The sequence below is a fragment of the Penaeus chinensis genome, chromosome 24 (assembly GCF_019202785.1).
Source record: "Penaeus chinensis breed Huanghai No. 1 chromosome 24, ASM1920278v2, whole genome shotgun sequence".
NCBI lineage: Eukaryota > Metazoa > Arthropoda > Malacostraca > Decapoda > Penaeidae > Penaeus > Penaeus chinensis.
The window spans coordinates 22739031-22761530 of record NC_061842.1 but is presented as its reverse complement, the minus strand read 5'-3'; the positions used below and the strand labels follow the sequence as shown (position 1 = coordinate 22761530).

General features: G+C 31.4%; 3 non-coding genes across 3 annotated transcripts; all 3 read right to left on the bottom strand.

Annotated features, from left to right (window-relative positions):
• Positions 1 to 8849: 8849 nt before the first annotated feature.
• On the bottom strand, positions 8850 to 8931 carry Trnal-uag. Its single transcript has one exon. It is a non-coding gene; the product is annotated as a tRNA-Leu (tRNA).
• A 5335-nt stretch (positions 8932 to 14266) lies between these two features.
• On the bottom strand, positions 14267 to 14348 carry Trnal-uag. The gene has a single exon. It is a non-coding gene; the product is annotated as a tRNA-Leu (tRNA).
• Positions 14349 to 21564: 7216 nt separating this feature from the next.
• Positions 21565 to 21646, bottom strand: Trnal-uag. Its single transcript has one exon. It is a non-coding gene; the product is annotated as a tRNA-Leu (tRNA).
• Positions 21647 to 22500: the final 854 nt, after the last annotated feature.

Here is a 22500-nt window from a genome sequence, read left to right as displayed (position 1 = left end):
CCTTTTTTTGTAAATGACCTCTGGTAATCAATAAGATTTGAAGAACTTTTAAGAAGTAACTAAAGGAATACACATTCACAACGGGGAAACGGTTAAAATGGGATTCGAACCCACGCCTCCGAAGAGTCTGGCGCCTAAAACCAACGCCTCTCGCCCGCTCGGCCACGCTACCTACTGATGTTTAGAGATTTGCCGCTGTGTCAAATCGTACTGCAATTCATATTATCGAATTAAATCTAGTACTATTCTTGCGAAAATAATTTCATGATTCACCGTACTCTTTCACGCATACATACATACAGAAGACGTAGGAACTAAATTTAGTAAGTACTGTTCTCTATCCTTTATCAAACGCTTCACGATTAACATATTCATGTCACCAACAAAGAGTCAGAGAACCTAATAGGAACCGCTGGCTTAAGCGAACGTTTGAAGAAGTGGATCACGAGACCACAATTCACCGGAGAGGAACGCAGCTCGAGTCTACGTGTTCACTCCTCGAGGAAGACTGATCGTAGTGTGGTTAAGGAATGGGTCGTTTGTCTTTTTGTATACGCATCATAGCATGTTTTTTTTGCATAGTATCATAGTTTGGTGTAGATTTTTTTTTTTTACTTCGCCACGAAGAGTTCCTGTAATTCGTGATGTGCATTTAGGATTGATGACAACATCTATGCTTAACTGCATGAACAAGATACGGCTTTAGTTACACAATGAAGTTCAGCCACTTTCCTAACAGGATGAAACTAGCAAAGAGGAAGCAATCACACAGAGATATTGTCTTGTGTGGTAAAATCCTTAACAGTGTAACATATCACAATCCACATTGTTTCATATAATTTCCTTTCTTTCTAGCTTGGTATCACTGTATGAATTAAATCAGTTTTAATGCTCTAGGAAAACCCAGTAGTTGAAAGAGGTACTGAAGAAAAGTGTTAGCAAAGATAAACTGAAAGGATAATGGAGGTTACAGGAAATTGTCATGGGGGAGAAATCACTTAGGTAATCATAACTGTACGTGTATATGTATATTATATGAAAAAGATAGCTAAAAGTTGTAGCAATCTTGTATATATATATAAATATATATATATATATATGTGTGTGTGTGTGTGTATGAGATAAATTAATTGAAAGGAAAACGTCAACGTAACGGGGTTTATTGCAATAAATGTCAGAACTCAAATGAGAAACAAGTAAATCCTCTGCTTTAATTTTCGAATTTCCCGATTGAATTTTTAAAACAAAAACTAATATATATGTTTAAAATATTCCCGAGGTCATGAACTAAAAGGTATTGTTTTTAAAATACGTCATTGCTCATATTGTAGAATCTATGTCTCTTCCGCTTCACTATAACACCCATCTGGAGGGAGGATTATCTCTATAGCAGGTATGTGATTCGGTAATATTCCCTTACAGGGTTCTTAACGTTCTCCTTTTTTGCTGTATGATCGACTGATTGCAACATTAAATACACAATATTTTGATAATGTGAGGTAAGATATTTATGCAAGAAAATTTGGGTAAAACAATTATTTAGGTCTGGAATTACGGAATTACTTCGAGCAAGAGATAGGATAAATTTAATTCGCGGGATGTGTCAAGGTATCCTTCGTTCATCTGAAGAATAATAGAGGAATAATAGTTAATTAAGATCACTCTTCCCTCTCCGCTTCGAACACCAAACGTCTTCTCGAATTAGACTACTGCTTCCCACAGGCATCCTCCACGTTATAACGAAATATGATGTACACAGTGATTTTTATGTGAAGAAAATCACTGAGACAGTGTTAGAACCATTACCTTTTCGAAGATAAAGTGTCTAATACCAACGTTTATTAGGTAATTTGTAGAACTATATATATACATACACACACACACACACACACACACACACACACACACACACACATATATATATATATATATATATATATATATATATATATCATGAAAAGAGCGATAAAACCAGAAATGTTTATATAAACATTTTATAATATTTTAAAATCTATATAAAGTTACTCCTTCCTTTCAGCTTCGTATCCCAGTCTTCTTCGCGCAAAGGGAGCCCCTGACCGACGCCCACCAAACCTTCTCGTCTTCCGCATTCCCCACCACAGGCATCTCCAACGGATTCCCAGGATGTGGTGTGCACAAAGGAATATCCTTTGGATATTTTGTTTCCTTTGGCGTTTGTGGAACAATTGATTTGCTTGTAAGTGGAGGAACTGAAGCAATATTCATATCGAAAGAATGGCATACGAGGACAGAAGCAGTAGTCATCTTGTTCTTACTTTAAGTAATGTGAAGAAATGTGACGTGACTTGCCTTTAACCTGTGTATTTTACCGCATAACCCAGAAGTCTGGTAAGATCAAACAGGCTACTGATCTCACTTAGTGTATAATCACTGTACATGTGAGCTCGAGGTCACGTATGGTTAAACACCACGAGGTAAGTTCTAATCAAGATTAGTGATCAGTGATATTTACATCTGAGAAGGAAGTATCACTTACCGTTATTTCTGTTTTATTTTGCAAATCTTGTAAAATTATAATCTCTCATTCTACGAGATGTTTATGTTTATCTATAAACTTAAAAAAACAAATATAAAATATATATCTTTATCTAAACAGTTTTATTTTCATCATTTTACTGAAACTGTAAATAAAATGTATGAGTACATCACATTCATATATACATTTTATGTAGCCTAATGCGGGAAGTAATTATGTGTCCACTGTACTATACATGGAAAAACATGTGTTTAATTGCCAGACCTAAGTAGTTGTTATCCCTAGTTTTTTCTTGCATAAACCTCCGATATCGGACTAGCGCAAAATTACATATATAATATTGTAAGGAGTCGAACATACAGTAAAAAAGAGGGTGCTAAGATCCCTGCAAAGAAATATTGCCTGATATACTCATATATCCTACAAAATAAATTCTTTGTCAAGCAAGAAATAAGCCGGTTTTGTTCTTCATTTTAGGAAGCTCCATGAATTTTCTTTGCCTTTACTTTTTTTTACGAATTCCATCGGACAAGGCAAAACTGATACCAGGGGAATTCCTTGTTTCTCATGTTGGTTTCTGGCCTTCTTGCAATATAGTCCGTTACACTGACGTTTTCCTCTAACTTCTTTCATCAACTTCGCTGCAATATCGCCACTACTTTTAACCTGCACATTTCATATAACATACATATACACGCACAAATATTTAAGATTTTGATTATCAAAGGATTCCTTCCCCTTCAGGATGACACATCACTTCCATTATCCTTTTAACGGCGGTGAAAACGTCCTCCCATTCTTCTTTTAAATCATAAATTGTTTTATCTTGGCCAAATATAGTAAAAATATATTACCTGTGTTTAGTAGCCGTAATCATGTTGTCATATATCACATATACTCAGTTACCAAGAAAATGAGAGATTATAAATTCAAAAAATGGGAGAGAGAGAGAGAGAGAGAGAGAAGATATATATATATATATATATATATATATATATAGAGAGAGAGAGAGAGAGAAACTTAGCATGCAGTACTAATTGTTATTCTACCACATGTTAGTATTACTGGTGTTTAGAAATCAATAAATCATGTTCAATAATGCAAAATGAAATACCAAGTATCATGGTTTTCTTTGTAGAGAACCCTCAACAATCTTTAGAATTTAGTGTTTAACCTTACCCGGCCTTACCTGAGCACATGTTTTATAAATAAAATTATATAAGTTGCTTTATCTTTGCTAAATATCTCATAAAACAAAACAAAAAAACAAATTAATCCTGTGTCTATTTGCCGTAACTTCTATCTAACATCAATCTCACAAGAAACACTGAAGTCCCATTTACGCAATAAAGCAGTACTTCATAAACGATATAATTCTCGGATCAATCAAAGCGTTTGAGGACAGGCGCGCCAATCCCAGTATGCAATGCCCAATTTCGGCCTCTCCTAGTATAGGATACCCAGATCGCTGGGTAGCTAACACAACTTTGTTAAACTAAACATCGCATCATACTTAGTGTCCAATTCTTCCCATTTGCAACTCTTACTTAATTTTTTAAAACTAATTATTGCTCATTTATTAAATAGACTTGCAATTTCATTCGATTGACGAAAACGCTATGAAAGTAGAAGTGCGAAGAAATGTGTAAATGTATCAGGTATTATCTAGACTTCTTTAAATAACTCTTTTCCATTTTCGGTATTCATGAAACTTAGATGTTAATCATGATGTAATAGAGATAAACGAAAGAAAAATGCAACACACACACACGTGTATATAAATATGTGGTGTGGGTATATATGTGTGTATGTATATATATACGCATGTATACGTATATATACGTATATATATGTATATATATATGTAAAACCTATATGTATTTATATGTACATGTATGCATATATATTTATTTATGTATATGTATATATTTGTATATATCTATATCTATGTATATATGTATACACATATATGTATATATATGTATGCGCGCGCATGTGTGTGTGCACGAGTGTGTGCGTATTGATGTGTGTACACACACACACACACGCACACGCACGAGAGTCTATGTATAAATTCCATATATATATGTATGTATATATATTACTGGTGATCATAATCTTTATTAAGACTTACTTCAACGTCAACGTGACGGAGTATATTGCGAGAATGTCAGAACTCAAATGAAAGACAAGGAAACCCTCTGATTTGAGTTTCGACTTGCCCGATGGAATTCATAAAAATGTAAAGCCAATGATTTACATATATATATATATTAAAGATTCCAAAGATGAAGCACTAAAACGATTTATTATTGCATGAAAAAAGTTTCTTTGTGTTCATTTTATAGAATCTATTAATTTAACTCTTCTTCTGCATCATTATAACACATATCTAGAAGGAGGGATCATATCTAGCAGGTATGTAATTCAGTATTATTCCCTTCAAGAGTTCTAAACGCTGTTCCCTTTTTAATGTATGATCGACGACTGATTGCAACATTAAATATATGTATATTTTGTTAATGTGAAATTAGATATTTATGCAAGAAAAATCGAGTAAAACAGCTATATAGTTCAGGCAATATATGTTTTACCGTGACACGTAATTACTTCGAGCGACGGTACTGCTCCCACGTTATTCTCCACGTTATTCAGAAATGTGGTGTACACTTAAACATTTTATTTACAATCTGATTAAAATTGATGAATAGGAGAAATAAGAGTGATGTTTATGTCAAGTGACGGTTTTAAAACCATTGCCTTTTCGAAGACAAAGAGTTTAATACCAACGTTTACGATAATTGTACAACTACATATATTTTACGAAAAGAAATATGAAACTACTTGTCATTTAAAGCTTGCATAAAATCACTCCTCCCTTTGTATATCAGTGTTTTTCGCGCAAAGGGAGCGTTTGACCGACGCCAACAGTATAATAAAATATAGAGGTTTGTTTTGACCTCCAGAGTGCTTTGCCGTGTAACCCAGAAGTCAGATAAAGTAAGCAACGTTTGTGAGTAGTTAATAATTACTCTCGTGTGGTCAAGTAAGGGTAAACAAAATTATAAAAATTGTTAGAAATCGTCTGAAAAACAAAGCATTATAGTCGGTATTTTCTGTTTGCGTATTGTTCATGATTCATTGATTACTTCCATAACTACTGGTTATATTCATATATGACAAGGAGCAAGTAATCATTAATACATGTGTATTAATGAATCTCTCTCTCTCTCTCTCTCTCTCTCTCTCTCTCTCTCTCTCTCTCTCTCTCTCTCTCTCTCTCTCTCTCTCTCTCTCTCTCTCTCTCATTTTCTAAAATCATAAGCTCTCATTTTTTTGGTAATTGTAAGATATATGACAACATAATTACGGCTGAATTATTTTTTGCTACATTTACTACTTACAGTTATATTTGTAAAACTTATCTGTATAATTGACATTTTCGCCGCTGAATAGTAGAAATACATATAACCCCCATTCAACAGAGACTAACTTAGTTTGTAGATGAAAGGATTATGGAACTGATGTGATCACTTCGGTAACCGTAAATGTTCGTATGTTTATGGTTATAAGGGTTTGTATATATTGTAGCGATATTGCAAGAACGTATACTGCAAGAAGGTCGAAGGAATGTGGTTTATACATATACATTTAATTTTCAATTTCATTAAAACTAATAGACTGGATTTTTATGTAAAAAAATGCCTTTTCTGTATGATAATTCCTTTTTCGAATATAAAGGGTCTAATAACAGCGCTTATGAAAGTCTTAGAACTACTTTTTTTTCCGCCTCAAATTCCATACATATCATGAAAAGAAAAGTAAAACCAGAACCTATTTAGATAAACTTTTTTTTTATTTAATAATGTTTGTCCTTTAAAGATTTATAAAGTCACTCCTCCCTCTCTGCTTCGTATACCAATCTTCTCCGCGCAAAAGGAGCCTCTGACCGACGCCCACCGAGCCTTCTCGTCTTCCGCATTGCCCTTCTGCGGCAGGCAACCACCTCCACCACAGGCATCTCCAACGGGATCACAGGATGTGGTGTGCACAAAGGAACATCATCCGAATATTTTGTTTCGTTTGGCGTTTGTGGAACAGGCGATCCGCTTGAAACTGGAGCGTTATTCATGTCGAAAGCATGGCAAATGAGAGCAAAAGCAGTAGTTAACTTGTTCATATCCAAAGTAATGTGAAGAAAAGTGACGTGACTTGCCTTTAAGCTGTGTATTTTACCGCAAAGCCCAAAAGTCTGGTAGGGTCAAGCGACATGTTGGAGTTTATAATAGACAGGATTACTGATCTAACATGTATTTCCGTGGTCTAGCATGGTTAAATGTCACTTGGTAAGGTTTAATCAAGATTATGACATCAGTAATATATACATCTGAGAAGGAAATATCAATTATCTTTTCTTGGAAATTGGCTTTGCTTCCGTTTCACTATTTGAAATCTTGTAAAATTGTGTGTGTGTGTGTGTGTGTGTGTGTGTGTGTGTGTGTGTGTGTGTGTGTGTGTGTGTGTGTGTGTGTGTGTGTGTGTGTTTGTGTGTGTAAGCATATATAAATACCTATAGGTATGTATACATATGCATGTATCCATACATACTTATAGGTATACATATACATATACTAACATACATACATACATACATATATATGTGTGTGAGTGTTTTTGCATGTATGTATTGTATGTTTTTTATTTACCTCAGTTAGATTATGATTAACATGGAAGATTCAATGACTACCAGGAGTGGAAGAGTTCCCTAATGAAATCAAGATAATACCCGATACATTTACACATTTCTCCGTACTTCCAATTTCTCCTAAGAATTTTCGTCACTCGAACAGAATTGCAAGCCTGCCTGATAAATAAGAGATAATCAGTTGAAGAATTAGGTAAGAGTTGCGAATGCGAAGATTTCGGCACTGTGACTACGTTACGAATGTTTGGTTTATTAAAGCGTCGTTAGCTATAATCCAAGGATTATGTGTGTGTGTTTTAAATGAAGTTCTGCATTATTGCAGAATTGAAGATGTAAGGTATAATACTTTTATGAAAATTGTAGACCTACTCTCTCTTTTCCTCTGCCTACTGGGGTAAGTAAAACTCTCCTCTCTCTCTGCTTTGTATACCAATCTTCTCCCCGCAAAGGGAACCTCTGATCGACGCCCACCGAACCTTTTCGTCTTCCACATTGCCTGTGTTGGAGGCGGCAGGCAGCCGCCTCCAACACAGGCATCTTCAACGGGATCCCAGGATGTGGTGTATAAATACGAAAATCTAGATCTTTTGATGCAATTGGCGTTTATGGAACAGGAAACTCTCTTGGAACCTGAGAAACGAGCGTGATATCCATATCAAAAGAAACAGCAAAGAAGGAAATACAGTACTCTAATTCGAAGTAATGTCATGAAAGAATGAGTAAGTTCGATATGCGAAGCTAGGCCTCGCACGGCCTGTGTCGACTAATGCCAACTCGATCAACATGTGTCAGACTGAGCTTAGTCCTTACCCGCCGTGGTGCCCAGCAGCCAGGCGTCAATTACAACTTCTTACTCCTGTGCGGGATGCGAACCGCCGACGCTTCGGATGAGAGGCTGACACTGTTCTAGCCCGGAGGCTTCAGGAAATGATGTATGATTCGACCTTCAACCTCATCGTTTCATCGCGTATCCCTGAGTGTGATATGATATTAAAAATCAACTGAATAAATGATCTCATATCTGTTATATTTAAGCTGTTTGAAATATGAATTTTATCACGAAGAGAAATGTATATGAAATCATTTTTCTAAAAGAATAAAAAGGAAAAAATATTAGCGCCAGTTAAACAGTAGTAAAGGAGGCGAAAGATGCGGTAGAGATAACTTAGCCAAGGAATTGAGGTGTTCGTAATTAAAATCTTATGATTTCGACCCAGATGCTATGCAAATATTTGTAGTGTGTGTGAATCCTTCTTAATGCATTCATGTATGAGCACGCTGTAAGAGCTAACTATGATTTTTAGCTATTCCATGAAACTTTTGATTTATCATTAACATTCCGCATTTGAAATCTTAAGTAGTGCTTGCAAAGCCAGTAACAGCTTTTCATCATGTTTACAGGGCCTGAATTCATAAATACAGAAATTTGCAGCATGTATGTATGAAGCTTTTCATAGCTCAAAGAAGCGCCAATTGACGATAGCAACCTAAAATACTTGAATGAATATTAGTTTTATATCATTAGGAAGTATAACTAGAGTTTTACACATCCCAATTGGGAATGACTTTCTGCTTTTCGGAGTATCTATAATGACATTTTAGGGTCACAGGTGAAATGTCAGTCCCTGGCAGCGGTGGGATTCGAACCCACGCCTCCGGAGAGACTGGTGCCTAAAACCAGCGCCTTAGACCGCTCGGCCACGCTACCTGTTGAAAGATGTTATATTACCACCTCCAGCTCAGGCATCTCCAACGGGATCCCAGGATGTGGAGTGCACAAAGGAACATTATCTGGATATTTTGTTACATTTGGCGTTTGTGGAACAATCGATTTGCTTGAAACTAGAGGAACTCGGGCAATACTCATCTTGTTCATATTCTAAGTAATGTGTAGAAATGTGACTTGCCTTTAACCTGTGATTTACCGCATAGCCCAGAGGTCGGGTAAGGTCAAGCGACATTCAAATGAATCGTTTCCTGATTTCACTTCGTGTATAATCATTGTACATGTGATATCGAGGTGAAGTATGATTTAATCAAGATTATGACCATCAGTAATATATATATATATATATATATATATATATATATATATATATATAACAAAGTATTATTATTTATATTTGTATATTTTTGTATACACACACACACACATATATACACACACACACACACACATATATATATATATATATATATATATATATATATATATATATATATATATATGTATGCACACACGCGCGCGCACATTTGTATATACACATATACATACATAAACATATGTATATATATAAACACATATATATAATACACACACACACACACACATATATATAGATATGTGTGTGTGTGTGTGTGTGTGTGTGCGTGTGTATGTGTATGTGTGTATATCTGTGTGTGCGGGCGTATGTGTGTGTGCATGTATGTGTATTGCATGTTTTTATCTCTGTTAAATCCTGATTAACATGGGAATTCGATGAATACCTGAAATGGAAGAGTTACCTAAACACTACTGATAATACACAAAACTCAACATGAGAAACAAGGTGGAATTCGTAAAAAAGTAAAATTTCCTGATGTTTCCTAAGGCGAAAGAACTAAATCGGATTATTTCTTACGTGAGAAATGTGTTTATTTTTGTTTATTCTGTAGAATCTTTGATTTTATGTCTTGCTCTTTATTGCAGCAATATATATATGATTTTACACTAGTCTGAGATAGGAGATTGATGCAAGAAAATTATACATACATATTGCCATGTATAATACAGCAGGCAACAGATATGATGGACTGACTTTGCAGTAGAAGTTCAGTACTAGTTAATGAAGAAAGACACTCTCCGTCTAAAACACCAAACCGCTTATCATATTAGGGTACTACTCCACGTTATCAAGGAATGTAGTGTCCACATGCATTTTATTAACAGTTTGACTTTAATTGACAAATTGGAGAAATACGCGTGATTTTTATGTCAAGAAAAACAAAGGCATTAATAATATCGTTAAAAAGATTGAAGAACTACTCTCTTTTCTCCGCCCCAAATAACATATATATCGTGAAAAGAAAAGTAAATTCAAAATTATTTATATATGCATATTTAATTTATAACATTTGTCCTTTAAAGCTGGCATAAAGTCACTTCTCCCTCCTGACTGCTTTGTATACCAGTCTTCTCGACGCCCACCTATTATTTAAAGATTGTCATTCCTCCCTCTCCGCTTCATAAACCAATCTTCTCTGCGCAAGGGGAGCCCCTGATCAACGCCCACCGAACCTTCTCGTCTTCTGCATTGCCCTTCTGCGACAGGCAACCGCCTCCACTACAGGCATCACCAACCAGATCCCAGGATGTGGTGTGCACAAAGAGTGCTTTGCCGTGTAACCAAGAAGTCAGATAAGGTAAGCGAAGTTTGGGAATAATTCTTTTCATGACCTCAGTTGTTGCATAATTACTATCGTGTGGTCAGGTACGATTTAATAAGATAAAAACTAAATTCTAAAGGTTGTCTGAGGTCGTCTGAAAATAAAACATGATGCTTGGTATTTTATGTTTCCGTATCGCTCATGATTCACTGATTACCATCTGTCATAAGTAGTAATACCATCTTCATCTGACAAGGAAGTACCAATTATATCTCTCTCTCATTTTCACAAGAAGAATGCCGTTTTCGCCGCTATATGGTAGAAATGTATAGAACTCCCATTTAACAAGATAAACCAAGTTTGATGAAAGGATAATGGAAGGGTAGAAATCACTTCGGAAGTCCTAAATGTTTGTGATTGCATGGTTATATGAAAAGGGTAGGTAAAGGATATTGCAAGGAAGTTGATGAAACTGGAGGAACTGAAATGAAAAATAAAAGTAGAATCTATTTAGATAAACATATTTGTTCTATAATGTTTGTCGTTTAAAGATTTACAAAGATTGTATAAAGTCACTCCTCCCTCTCTGCTTCATATACCAGTCTTCTCCGCTCAAAGGGAGATTGACAGACGCACGTCGAGCCTTCTCGCCTTCCGCATTGCCCTTCTGCGGCAGGCAACCGCATCCATCACAGGCATCTCCAACGGGATCCCAGGATGTGGTGTGCTTAATAGAACACCATCTGGATATTTTCTGTCATTTGGCAGTCGAATCGCATGAAACTAAAGGAACTAGAGATATTCATTTTGAAAGATTGTGACCTGTCTTGCCTTTAACCTGTCTGTTTTTACCGCATAGCCCAGACATCTGGTAAGGTCATGGGATAAATTGTTTATACATTAATCGATTTATTTACTGTATAATCACTGTACATGTTATGCCGAAGTATCAATTATTTTTGTTTATGCATGTAAACAGACTTCAATTTGTGTATATACATATACACGTGCTCGCGCGTGTATGTGTTTGTGTGTGTGTCTATATATTTGCACACACACACGCACGTGTGTGTACATATCCGCACACATATGTACATATAGGTATGTATATATGTACATCCCCACCCCACACACACACTGCGTGTGCATGTATGTATATTACATATTTTTCTGTCGTTTTATGTTTGTTAAACCAAGATTAACGTGGGAGATTCATTGAATACCAGATATGGGAAAGAGTTAGATACACAAATCTAGATAATACTCGATACATTTACAAAATTCTTCGCGCTTCCACTTTGCGAGAATTTTCGTCAGTCGAACAAAATTGTAAATCTGCTTGATAAGTGAATAATAATTATTTAAGAAGTTAGAGCTGCAAATGGAAGATTTAGCTACCCAACGCGCTTTGATTGATGCGAAGATTAAATATTATATTTTATGAAGTTCTGCGTCATTGCGTAAACTGGATTTTACTGTTTCTTGTGATATTGATGCTAGAAGAAAGTTACGGCTACTAAACTCAGGGTTTGGCAAAGGTAAAGAAACTTATCATTTTATATATGAAACATGCTGTTGCATAATTACTCTCATGTGGTCTGATGAAGATTGATTTTAAAGAGTGTTGGAGGTTCTCTGCAAAGAAAACCATGATGCTTGCTATTTTATGTTTCCGTATTGATTATGATTTCATTGATTATTAAGTGCCATTGAAACTTACACATGAAAAGATAAAAATTATTACTGCAGGTGTTCTTGAATTTCTCTTACTTTTCCTGTTTATTTCTCCCTCTTTCTTTCATTTTCTGAATTTACAAACTCGCATTTTCTCAAATACAGAGTATATGTTATAAATGTCAACCTGATCACTGCTACTAAACACAGGAATATTTGTTTTATTACCTTTGGCCAGAATCAACTTATAGTTTTATTTCTGAAACAGGTATGTACAATTTAAAAGAATGGGATGATGTTTTCTTTTTATGACCTCAGCTGTTGCTTAATTACTTTCGTGGGGTCAGGTAAGGTTAACCACTAAATATTGAAGGTTGCTGGAGGTCATCTGCAAATAAAACCATGATGCTTAGTATTCTATGATTCCGTATTTATACATATCCCATTGACGACGGGTGTAGAAAACTAAAAAAAAAAAAAAAAACTACGCTCTGGCGGACCACGGCAACGCGCCGACTTTGAGCGCGTGAATTCGGTACATCAAGCTGAATCACTGCCCCGGAGCGCTTTGGCGCGCCGCCGCGGCGGACAGCCCCACGCCACATTTCGAGCGTATTGTTATGACGCTTATAGGCGTTACCCGTCGGGAAGGGGATATACACACACATACATACATATATACACACATATATATGTTTATAATACACACACACGCATATATATATATATATATATATATATATATATATATATATATATATTTATATTTATATATGTGTTTATATATACGGATATATATATATATATATATATATATATATATATATATATATATATATATATATAGTGTACGGCTGCGCACTCCGTACCTCCAGTGTGCCATTTCCTATTTTTAAGCTGAGTTATTACTTTTTTTTTGTTGTTGTTTTTATGATTGGTTGTTTCTTGGTTTCTTTTTTTCCCAGCGTGAGGATCCGTACTTCCTGGAAGAAAGATATATATATATATATATATATATATATATATATATATACACACATATACATACAGACATATATGCACACATACAGACATGTGTATATATATTGTAATTTGTTTTATTTTAATTCATCTCATGATTAACAGGGAAGCTTGTAAGCATCGAATGTCAGAGAACCAAATGAGACAGCCGTAGATAGCTGGTACAAGCCGGGCCAAATATATGGAAGGCTCGGGCGAAGCTAGATCTTCGTAAATCTCTAACAACAACAACAGCAACACTAACACTTACTAACAACACAACGTATCCCTAAGTCAGATAAGGTAATGCGACGTATCGGAGTATTAAAAATCATCTGAGTGAATTTTCACCTCTGTTATATTTACATTGTTTGAAGTATGCCTTTTATCACGAAGATAAATATATCAGAGACGAATAGTATCTATAAGAACATTTCACTGAAAAAAATCTCGAAGATAAGTTAATCAGAAGGAAACAAAAGAGAAAGAAATCATTTGCGCCCGTATAACAGCAGCACAGGAGGCAAAAGATGCGACAGAGAGAGATGTTAGCTAAAGAATTGAGCTGTTCGTAATTATAACCTTCAGAACTTCGACCCAGAAGCTATGCAAACATTTGCAGTGTGTGCATTCATATATGAGTATAGTGTAAGATCCGACTATGTATTTTTAGCTTTTCCATGAAACTCGTGTTGTTTGTTTTCTCATTAACATTCCGTATATGAAATCTTAGGTAGTGCTTGCAAAGGCAGTAATAGCTTTTCATCATGTTTATGGGTCATGTTTATAAATGCAGACATTTGCAGGAGGTATGTGTGAGTCGTTTCATAACTCAAAGAAGCGGGAACTGATGATAGCAACCTTATGTAAGTACTTGAATTAATATTAGTTTGATATCGTCAGGAAATATAACTAATGTTTTACACGTTCCAACTGGAAATGTCTTTTCGCTTTTCGTATCAATAATTACATGTTAGGGTCGGAGAGGTAAAGTGCCATAAGCCTGGTAGCGGTGGGATTCGAACCCACGCCTCCGGAGAGACTGGTGCCTAAAACCAGCGCCTTAGACCGCTCGGCCACGCTACCTGTTGATACTTGTTGCATTACCGCTTTTGCAAATAAGACATGAGACATGATCATGAATTCTTTATTGACGCCAGGGAGAAAAAAGAAACACGGAATTATTTAGATATAACTTTATTTTATAACATTTGTCATGTAGAGTTTGCGTATAGTCCATTGAATTTCCTTTCTGCGGAAGGCAACGGCATTTGCAACGTGATCCCAAGAGTTGATGCATTGGAAAATATGAAAAAATAAGAAACTTTCTACAAGAACACGTGAAATGGCGCTATATACATTTCCATTTCAAATGGAGTTATCACTCTCTGCTAATTCTATAGTAGATAGTAAAGGGTGAATGTCGTCTAAGACGGAAATGCTGAGTGATAACCTATAAGATTTGTTCTTATATAATTTGTAACTAAACATTTCCGTTGACCTTACTTGACTCTTGATATGGATATCAAGCGAAGATATTTGTATGTGCACTTCACATCCAAAGGCAATGCGATTCGGAAGAGTTTATGCAGAATTTGAATATCAAATAAATATAGATCTAAATAATTCCATGTTTACTTTTCTCTCAATAGTGGAAGTTATTTTGATACGATTTCTATCCTAGCCTTATATCGTTTGCCCCATGCATATGGCGTACCTCCATTTAGCAGTAAAGATCCATAATACTTAAATAAATGGAAAAGACACTGAAAGAAGATCTTACCCAAGATAAAGGATACAGTTGAAAGCATGTGTGTGTGTGGGTGCATAAGACAGTCCTGCAGTCCTGTGTGAGTGTGCAACATCCAGTGCCGCAGCAATGAATAGACGATGATGAATAGACGAATACAAGGTGAAGAAATAAAATTCCTGTTTTGTGTTTCACATCACCGTTATGGAGTCGTCATTATACTGTCGTTATATCATAAAAATACTATTGTGGCTAGATATATTTAAATTGGCAAGATACGAATCTGAATAATAGCATTCACCTGTCCGGTTCCCAACATTTGCAAAACCTGGAAAAGAATGAATTTACAAAGCAAGATACATTTGGTTTATTTATGAAAACGAATATGTATTAAGTATATATATATATGTATATATGTATAAAGTATATCTATATGTATATATGTATAAAGTATATCTATATGTATATATGTATAAAGTATATTATATGTATATATGTATAAAGTATATCTATATGTATATATGTATAAAGTATATATATGTATATATGTATAAAGTATATATATATATGTATATATGTATAAAGTATATATATATGTATATATGTATAAAGTATATATATGTATATATGTATAAAGTATATGTATGTATATATGTATTAAGTATATATATGTGTATATATGTATTAAGTATATATATATGTATCTATGTATAAAGTATATATATATGTATCTATGTATAAAGTATATATATATGTATCTATGTATAAAGTATATATATATGTATCTATGTATAAAGTATATATATATGTATATATGTATAAAGTATATATATATGTATATATGTATAAAGTATATGTATGTATATATGTATAAAGTATATATATGTATATATGTATTAAGTATATGTATGTATATATGTATAAAGTATATATATGTATATATGTATAAAGTATATATATATGTATATATGTATAAAGTATATATATATGTATATATGTATTAAGTATATATATGTGTATATATGTATTAAGTATATAAGTATAAGTATAAAGTATATATATATGTAATAAGTATATATATATATATGTATATATGTATTAAGTATATATATTATAGTATATATGTATATATTATATTATTATGTATATATGTATAATATATGTAGTATATATGTAAATATATATATGTATATAGTATATATATATATTATATATGTTAATATATATTATAAAGTATATGTATATATATTATTAAGTATATATATATATGTATATATAGTATATAGTATATTATATATTATATATGTATAAAGTATATTATTATATATTATTAATATAGTATATATAGTATAGTATATATATGTAATATATATATATATATTGTATATATGTATTAAGTATATATATGTATAAGTATATGTATTATATATGTATTAGTATATGTAGTATATATGTATATATAGTATATTTATATATATAATAGTATATATATGTAATATATTATTATATATATGTATAGTATATATTATATAAGTATATATATTTATATATGTATTAATATATATATAGTATATAAAGTATATATATATATGTATAATATGTATATAGTATATGTAATATAGTATATATGTATATATATGTATATATATATATATATATGTATAAGTTATAATGTAATTATATATATATGTATATAATTAGTATTATATATGTATATAATATATTATATATATATGTATATATAGTATATATATTTATATAGTATTAAATATATATTATATATATGTATAATAATATATATTATATATATATGTATATAATATATATATATATGTATTATATATATTATTATATAATGTATTATATATGTATATATATTATATATATATAGTATATAATATATTATGTATATATGTATTATAGTATATATATATGTATATATATGTAATATATGTATATATATGTAAAAAAAAAAAAAAAAAAAAAAAAAAAAAAAAAAAAAAAAAAAAAAAAAAAAAAAAAAAAAAAAAAAAAAAAAAAAAAAAAAAAAAAAAAAAAAAAAAAAAAAAAAAAAAAAAAAAAAAAAAAAAAAAAAAAAAAAAAAAAATTTTTTTTTTTTTTTTTTTTTTTTTTTTTTTTTTTTTTTTTTTTTTTTTTTTTTTTTTTTTTTTTTTTTTTTTTTTTTTTTTTTTTTTTTTTTTTTTTTTTTTTTTTTTTTTTTTTTTTTTTTTTTTTTTTTTTTTTTTTTTTTTTTTTTTTTTTTTTTTTTTTTTTTTTTTTTTTTTTTATATGATATTATATATATGTATATATATATGTATATATATGTATAATATGTATATATATATTATATATATTATGTAATAAAGTATATATATGTATATATATATATGTATATATATATGTATATATGTATTAAATGTATATATATGTATGTATATATGTATAAAGTATATTATATATGTAATATATTATAATGTATATATGTATGTATATATGTATTATATATATATATATATATATTATAGTATTATAATGTATATATAATATTATATATGTTATATTGTATAATAGTATATATATGTAATATATTATATAATGTATATATATGTATATATATATGTTATATATGTATATATATAATATATAATATATGTATATAATTAATATATGTATATAATGTATATATATGTATATAATGTATATATATTATATATATTATATTATATGTATATAAGTATATATATTATATATGTATGTATATATAGTATATATATTATATATGTATATATGTAATATATGTATATATATATATATTATATATATTATATTATATATATGTATATATATTATATAATGTATATATATATATGTATATAATGTATTATATTATATATTATGTATAATGTATATATATTATATATATAAATATAAGTATATATGTATATATATGTATATATATGTATATTATGTATAAATATTGTATATAATGTATATATATTGTAATATTATATATATATAAGTATATATGTATATATATTATATAGTATATATTGTTTATATATAATATATATGTATATATATGTATATAAATTTTATATATGTATATATATGTATATGTATATATATATTGATAATATATGTATATTATGTATAATATGTATATATATGTATAATATTATATATGTATAAGTATATATATGTATATTGTATATATATATGATTAAGTATATTTATATATATATATAGTATATATATGTATATATATATATATATATGTATATATTATAATATGTATAATATTATATATATGTATATAATGTATTATATATATATATTTAATGTATTATAGTTATATATGTATATAATGTTATATATATGTATATGTATATGTTAATATATTATGTATATGTATGATATATATGTATATATTGTATTAAGTAATATATGTATAATATAGTAATATAATTAAGGAAACCTGACAAATTTATTTCTTGCTACATTTGGCAAGGATAAAGCAACTTAAAGTTTATTTATGACTCATTTATTTGTGTACTGTGTGTACTGTTTATTTTGTAGAGTTTATGATTTTCTATCTTGTTCTACATCAGTACAACATATATGTGGAGGGAGGGACTATCTCTAGCATGAATGCGATCATCCTCTCTTTTTTACTGTATATTTTACTGCAGTATTTTATATATATATATATATATATATATATATATATATATATATATAATTTTGCGCTAGTCCGGAAGAAACATACATTAAACATACATTTTGCCATGTATAGTACAATGGACATGGGAGTACTACGAGTAAGATGTATGATTAATTCATTTCGCAGTTCAATACTAGTTACTAGAAATACTAGAAAGTCAACTTTTCCTCTCCGTCTCAAACACATCTCCTCGCAGACATCCTCGACTTTATCAAGGGATGTACTGTACACATACATTTCATGAACCGGTTGATTATAATTGAGAAATTGGCGAAATACCCATGATTTTATGTTAAGAAAACACGTAACTGCGACTTTGCCTGTGTGAATACACAAAGGGTTAAAGTCAATGCCTTTTCGAAGACAAAAAGGATTAATGACAACGTCATAGTAGGTTGAAAAACTACTCTTTCTTCTGCCTTTGCCTGTATGTGAAAATAATTAAATTTGTTTAGATACACGTTATATTTGTCCTTTTAAAAGTTTAAAGTCTGTATAAAGTCACTTCTCCCTCTCTGCTTCGGATACCAATCTTCTCCGCGCAAAGGTAGCCTCTGACCGACGCCCACCAAATCTTCTTGTCTTCCGCATTGCCCTTCTGCGGCAGGCAACCGCCTCCACCACAGGCATCTGTCTACTAGGACGTTGTCATTAATCCTTTTTGTCTTCGAAAAGGCAACGGGATTACATGATGTGGTGTGTACAAAGGAACAATATCTGAATATTTTGTTTCATTAGCGTTTGTGGAACAGGCGATTCGCTTGAAACTGGAGGAATTGGAACGACATTTATATCGAAAGAATGGCATATGAGAGCAAATGTATTGTTCATATCCTAAGTAATGTGAAGAAATGTGAGGTGACTTGCCTTTTACCTGTATGTTTACCACATAGCCCAAAGGTCAACAAGCATGTATACTTAATACACATATTCATACATACACACATGCTTCATACGTATATACAAAATTAATACATACATACATATATGTTTTAATAAATAAACCAACGGACAGATGAATTCCATTATTCAGATTTGTATCTTGTCAAACTCCTTTTGTGATCTAATAAAAATTCCTTAAACACCTTAACTATATATGATATAACAACACTATAGTGACGACTCCATGACGGTAATGTGAAACACAAAAGAACAATTAATATGCAACGGCATTTTCAACGTGATCCCAGGACGTGATGTGTGCACGAGAAGATTCCTAGGACGAAGCATATGTTTTGTAGATCGTATTGATTATTACGGTTATTGGCATTAAACACTTTAAATATATATGATATAACAACACTATAGTGACGACTCCATGACGGTAATGTGAAACACAAAAGAACAAAAAAAAAATTGTTTTCTTTACCTTTTATTTATCCATTCCTTTTCATTTATTTATTTCTTGTAAATTTTGTTAGACAAGGCAAATCTGAAAAGTGCATGATCTTTTTATTACTACAACCGATTTCCATTACCTTCTTACTAGCTGTTGTAATAAGCTGAGGCATTGATTTACATTAATCAACCAACTCACTTTACAATGGTAAATTCCTCCCAAATCCTTTCAGTTGTTTTTTAGAATCTTTTTTTTTATTTTTTTCTATCTTATATGTCTTTTGCATTTATTTAAGTATTATATATCTCTACTACTAGATGGAACCACGTCATACGCATGTATCACATACAATATAAGGTTCATATTCCCACACTTATAAACACGTGTCAAGACACCATTGATAACACTAATATAATTATTAATCTTTCTCCACCTAGACTACCGAAGAAGATGGAAATATGGGATTGCTTAAATGCATATGTATTTAAAAGTTTTATAAAGTCACTCCTCCCTTTCTGCTTCGTATACCGATCTTCTCCGCGCAAAGGGAACCTCTGACCGACAGCCACCGAACCTTCTCGCCATCAGAGGCATCTCCTACGGGATCCCAGGATGTGGTGTATGCATAAGAACATCTAGATCTATTGAAACAATTGGCGTTTGTAGAACAGGACACTCTCTTGCATCCTGAGAAACGGGCGTGATATCCATATCAGAAGAAACAGCAAAGAAGGAAGTTGATGCAGTGGCCATTGTACAGTAATGTAATGAAATGCGATGTGATCCGATCTTTAACCTCACTGTTTTACCGCGTTTCTCCGATTCAGATATGGTAAACCGATGTATCGGAGTATTCAGAATTATATGAATAAATGATCTCACCTCTGGCATGTTTAACTTTGAAATATGCATTTTATAATGAAGATAATATATCAGGAATATCACGAACAATATTTATATGAATATTTTCCTAGATTTTAAATATCTAAAAGATAAAGAGGAAGAAAGGTAGATGTTCAATCGTTTAATTCCATGGGATGGAGTGGATAAAGATAAATTTCACAGCATTGGCACCAGTCTACCAACAGCACAGGAGGTGACAGATATGGCAGCGAGAGGAATGGAGTTGTTTGTATTCAAAACTTTCAGGACTTCGATCCAGATGTTATGCGAACATTTGCAGTGAGTGCGAATCCTTCTTAATGCATTTATATATGAGCATTGTAAGAGCCGACCATGATTTTTTTTTTTCAATGAAAATCGTGCGGTTAGTTTATCATTAACATTCCGTATATAAAATCTTAGGTAGTGCTTATATGATTTCATAAAAGCAAGCATGTAAGTAAGAATCCTTCTGAACAAGCCTTCCATAGCTCAGAAGTATAACTAATGTTTTACCCGTTCTCACTGGAAATTACTTTTCGCTATTCGGAGTATCAATAATAACATGTTGGGGTCCTGATATATCAGGATCATAAGTGAAGTGTCCTGGCAGCGGTGGGATTCGAACCCACGCCTCCGGAGAGACTGGTGCCTAAAACCAGCGCCTTAGACCGCTCGGCCACGCTACCCGTTGAAAGACGGTACATTTGTACTTTTTCAAATAAGATTTCGGAGACATGGTCTTATATCCCATAGCTAATTAAAGCAAAAAAAAAAAAAAAAAAAAAAAAAAGAAGAAAATATATATATATATTACTCCGTTTATGCTAGATATTATCATTCTATAATATCTACCATTATGCCAGATAATATTATCTTATAATATCAATCATTATGCCAGATATTATTATCTTATAATATCTAACATTATGCCAGATATTATTATCTTATAATATCTATCATTATGCCAGATATTATTATCTTATAATATCTATCATTATGCCAGATATTATTATCTTATAATATCTATCATTATGCCAGATATTATTATCTTATAAAATATATAATGTAGAGTTTGCATAGAGACCACCCAATGTACGGCAGGCAACGGCATTTCCACCGTGATCCCAGGACGTGATGTGTGCACGAGAACAGAAATGTTAAAAACGAGACATTACCAATATCAGTCTCATTAAGATTCCTAGGGCGAAGCATATATTTTGTATATTGTATTGATTCTGTTTTATTCATTAGTGTTTTGTTATTTTTGGTTAGTAGCAGCATTATTGTCATAATTTTCATTATGATTTTTATTATTAGTAGTATCAAGTTTATTACTACGGTTATTGGCATTATTACTGTCGTTACTATCAACATTACTTTTAACATTATTAATACAGTGATAATTATTATTAATATTATTCTTATCATTACTATTACCCTATACTTCCATATTTATTATTACTATTATCCTTATTATTATTTTACTTCTGTCTTTATTATAACTATTATCCTTATTATTATTTTACTATTATCATCATTA